The following is a 5,000-nucleotide window of genomic DNA, read 5'->3' as shown; positions in this document are numbered from 1 at the left end:
ACCATCAGACGTAAAAATAAAGTCAAACACTTGTTTTGTCTGAGATGTTTGTGACACTGTGAGATTCTGAAACTGTCAAAGGAAAGTTTAAATTGAAGACTCTTTGATTGAATGTCTTCTCTATAACTAGAATAAATATTACAGATGTTTACTTAGTTCACTTTTCTTTGCAGACGATCGTCTTTTTTGGGGGGGTTAGGGTTAGGGCTAACTCTTATCTTAGGGCAGGGATGTCAAACATACGGCCCGACAGCAGGTTTCATCTGGCCCGTGAGACGTTTTGGGAAGAAGGAGGAAATGTATTGAAAAATATTTTTTTATTTTTTATAAATTACATTTTTGTAATACTTATTTTCCCTGAATTGTATTAAAACCTATAATGAGCAACGTAAAGGTTGATATCATGATACTAAAATTAATCAAACGGGGCACTTTGAACTATTTTCTCAGCAGGGAGTATCATGAAAAAGACGAGTAGCCGAGCTCCTGCATTACGCTGGTAATACATCACATCAGAAAACAGGCTGAACACCTGAGAGAGGTGACACAGAATGCAGGTTTTCAAGAGAGATCGAAGGAGCGATATTTCTTTAGTTTTATTTGCTCACAAGTTGCCAGAATTTTATCAAAGCTACGTGACTTAACGACAGGAGGCGCTGCACTGCGTGCATCATGACGGTCTTCAGTTCTTCACACTTCTTACCAGTTTCTCCTGTCTTGACTGATGGAAAACAAAAGTTTTACTAATGATAACAAAGCTTCCTATGGAGTGAGCCACAAAGAGCAGCTCGTGCAAATAAAAAACAATCCTCTCTGTCCTGCGTAACGGCCCAGACCGTCTCCTCACATCCAGTGTAGTTTGTGGACACCGGCGTTGAGCCTGATGATAGACTTATTTTACCTCTGGTTATTGTAAAAACAGTAAATTAAAATGAATATTACCTGATTTTATTTACAGATGTTAATTTTTAGGTCACCCAGAGGTGAACTTGTTGATCACCTAAAAGTTTCAGTGTGACATCACTTCTAAATGCAGTAGCCTGCTGTTGTGCCTTTATCACCAGCTTTAATCAGACTGTAAAAATATAACTATTACTGAACATTTCATTCTTATCTGAAAACAATATCACACACAGGCTGTCCGATCATACAGAGGTCTGCTGGTTTAACTGTGGAGCAGCGCTAAAATGCTTCCTACAAATTGTGCACGGAGATGGCACAGATTCACGGTGCATAAAAAGTCAGTGACAGAGTTAGATCACGATATTGCGGACACGTAGAAGAACAGACTGCCAGACTCATATCAAAAGTGGTTTAACTGAGTTTACTTAGTTAAAGAAGTTGAACTCCACACGGAGCTGATCAGACTGCAGTGATCAACGCTGAAGGAGAAATTCAAGTCTGTTGGTTTGGAAACATTTGATGCCTGACAGTGAAATACCTGAAGATGACTGTTTACATCAAAGACACTCTGTGTGTTTGTGACAACATATTCATGTGAGCAGGTTTAATCTGTGATGAACCTTAACGAGTGACAACTGTGCTGTGGCCTGACACACACACATCTAAAGTATCTCTCTCTCTCTCACTCTCTTTTTCTCTCACTCTCACACTCGCTCTCTCTCTCTCTCTCTCTCTCTCTCTCTCTCTCTCTCTCTCTCTCTCTCTCTCTCTCTCCTTTTTTTGTCTTTTTTTTTAATCATACATTAGCCTATATATCCATGTGTTGAGTTATAGTGATGTCTGCAAAATTAGTCCGGCCCACTTGAGGTCTCATTTGAACAAATCCGGCCCCTGACCCAATAGGACTTTGACACCCCTGTCTTATGGTTTATTTTAATATTAGGTTTGTATTTATATCAAATGTGTTTTTCCCTCTGAATTAATTTTGTTTTTGCAACAAACTACTTTAATCTGTTCAATTTATCCACAGACGCGCACAAACACCAGGAGTACGCCTCACGTTTTGAAAAGTTCCTCTTGATATTCTGTTATTTATAGGAGTTCAGAATCAGCAGCAAGCAGCTGTATATTAACATTTTTAAAATGAAGCCATGAGAAGCTTCAGTTTTGATTGGTGTAAGATGCATTTACAAGAAAAGTGTGAGGACAGAGGACCTTCTCTCTCTTTCTCTGAAGCTGCACGGAGCCATGAGCGCTCTCTCTCTCTCTCTCTCTCCTCTCTCTCTCCCTGTCTCTCTTTCTCTGGCAGCAATGTTTTAAATGAATGTCAAAATAAGTAAGTAGGAAAAATACTCGGGCGTCCATAAATGTACCTGGGCGGCTCGCCCAAGTATCGTGTATGTGTGGGAAACACTGGAGGATTTTGGATTAGAAATTATTACTCGGAGCTACTGTTGTTAACACGACCCGATTCGTACTATCCACGAGGGGGCAGTATTGTTTTAATTTGAGAAGACCAAAAAGTCTCTGTCAGTTTTACAACTCCTTGAGGTCTCCCAGATCTCAGCATGAGGTATCTGTGGGTGTGTTGATTGCCACTTCAGAGACGACATTTGCAGTCTAATGTAAACTCAGAGCCATGAGAAGTGTCCTGGTCTTTGGTCAAATGTTTACCTAAAGGATGTTGTAAAGCTTTTAAGCTGTAGTTCACAGTTGTTTGATCCAGCGGGTCACTGAGAGGGGGGGGGAGTTATTTACAGAAAGAGAGAGGAGAGCAGATAAGGGGGTGTGGTCTGAAATAATCATATTATGTATATTGCTGTCAATCACATTCTCCATCATAGATTGTGATAAAATAGATAATCAATCCGAGAGTATGAGTTATGAGCATTAGAATAAAATGTGTATTCACGGGCTGTAGGATTTACAACACGCCATATGTCAGTCATTGCCAAAATGTCCTTTAGCCTAATTCATGAAGTGCTGCTGATAACGCACCATCAGATGGAAGTGGGCGGCCAGGCCTATCCACAACCGGATCACTGACTGGATTATTGAGATGGAATCACATTCAACTTGGAAAGAAATTCAGCTTCACCTTTTATTAGGAGCGTAGGCATTCTCTAGAGTGCACTTCACATTGAGTAAGAAACCTGATATGATGATATACTGTATCTGCCATCTTTATCAGCTATTTCTTGAGATAAATACTGACAGCTCTAGAGGCTCCATTACCTGGTGATGAAAAGACTTAGCCGACCCATCTCTGTCTAAATTTAACAGATATATATTTTATTATGAAGTACACACACACGCACGCACGCATGCACGCACGCACGCACGCACGCACACACACACGCACACTCACACACGCACACACACACACCTACACACAGGGCCGCCCCTGGCCAAATTGGGGCCCTAAGCAGAATTTTATTTTGAGGCCCCCCTATTACTGTATCGTGACTGTATCACAAAATGCCATTTAGGTTTACACCCTTTATCAGTAGGAACAAATCAAATGAACAGCCTCTATCAACAATGGAACAAGCCTTTTACAGATGCACACGTCTGCAATTTCTGGATGCAAAGTCATCAATGACGTCATCATATGACAGCTGCTGTGTCTTAAAAGGCCCTCGGCGCACAAATTCAACCCGATCGACGTCTGATAGGTGTGCTGGCCACGGAGCAGGATCAACTGGTTGTGCACTTGGAGTAGTGATAGTAGCATCTGTAGCTGAAGACATGTTGCTTGATGGCCCTGGTGACGTGCTGGGTGAGGCTGCTTCAGTAGACATGGTGCTTGATGGCCCTGGTGACATGCTGGGTGAGGCTGCTTCAGTAGACATGCTGCTTGATGGCCCTGGTGACGTGCTGGGTGAGGCTGCTTCAGTAGACATGCTGCTTGATGGCCCTGGTGACGTGCTGGGTGAGGCTGCTTCAGTAGACATGGTGCTTGATGGCCCTGGTGACGTGCTGGGTGAGGCTGCTTCAGTAGACATGGTGCTTGATGGCCCTGGTGACGTGCTGGGTGAGGCTGCTTCAGTAGACATGGTGCTTGATGGCCCTGGTGACGTGCTGGGTGAGGCTGCTTCAGTAGACATGGTGCTTGATGGCCCTGGTGACATACTGGGTGCTGGCTCCGTGTCACCCTTAGTAACAAACTTCAGCATTGACCCTGTTATGACAAGAAATCCATCATACAAGCAGATTATTAAGACTTGTTTTGGTCTTAATGGTAAATTACACAATGAAATGAATGTAAATACTAGCCTCACAAAGATTAAAATGCAATTAATGCAAATACGACTATAACTAATAATAATATTCCTTATGATTTGATGATATTTCTATATTTTTATTTACTTATTTTTACATTTTGTATTTGGGTTCTATATTCCTACACTGCTGTTTGCTGCTGCAACGCTTTAAATGTCTCCATTGTGGGTCAAATAAAAGATTATCTTAATTTATCTAATCTTATATGACTGTTATGAATTAAATTCACCAAGAGATGGCGACATTTTACCTCCATAAATATAGCCCAAAACTTCTATTGATAGCATAGATTGATAGGCTATAAACCTGAGCCAACATACGACCACCAACTGGTCAGTTAACCACTCCTTTTTCAACAGAGGTGAATGTATATGCAGTTAACAAGAGATACAATAAATGATAATCAGGGCCGCTGGAAAATGTAATCTCCAGTCCACATCTAGACAGAATGATCCTCTCTTCTGTCTCATGATTAGCAGAATAGCAGCTGGGGTGTTTATGCCTGAAAGTTTTTCTGTTTTATTTCAACAACATACCTTCAAGGGAAACACGAGCCTCCTCTGGTTTTGACTTTTTCTTTCTTTAGCTTGCTCCCGATTCATATTGCCGTTTGGAGGCCATCTCTCGACCTGCATCCAACTGCCTGTCGACGCATCTGACCGCTGATTGGTCAGATGTTGCGTGATGTCAATCATTGCGGCAACGCGATGCGTGCGGTGTCAGATTACTCGTCTCTTTTTTTTTTCTCTCCTGCCTCGGGCTGACTTGATGCTCTACGCGCCTCACAGCAGCGATGTGCATCCTTTGTGCATTTG

The 5,000-nt window shown here is 41.9% G+C and overlaps 1 protein-coding gene across 3 annotated transcripts in view; it reads left to right on the top strand.

The window, feature by feature from the left end:
- LOC136179323 (NLR family CARD domain-containing protein 3-like) overlaps window positions 1–5,000 on the top strand; it is a 30,030-nt gene that overhangs the window by 13,271 nt on the left and 11,759 nt on the right. The window lies entirely within an intron of this gene.

The sequence above is a fragment of the Labrus bergylta genome, chromosome 5, assembly GCF_963930695.1.
Source record: "Labrus bergylta chromosome 5, fLabBer1.1, whole genome shotgun sequence".
Lineage (NCBI taxonomy): Eukaryota > Metazoa > Chordata > Actinopteri > Labriformes > Labridae > Labrus > Labrus bergylta.
The sequence above is the reverse complement of the archived record's forward strand: the minus strand, read 5'-3'. Positions and strand labels throughout refer to the sequence as shown.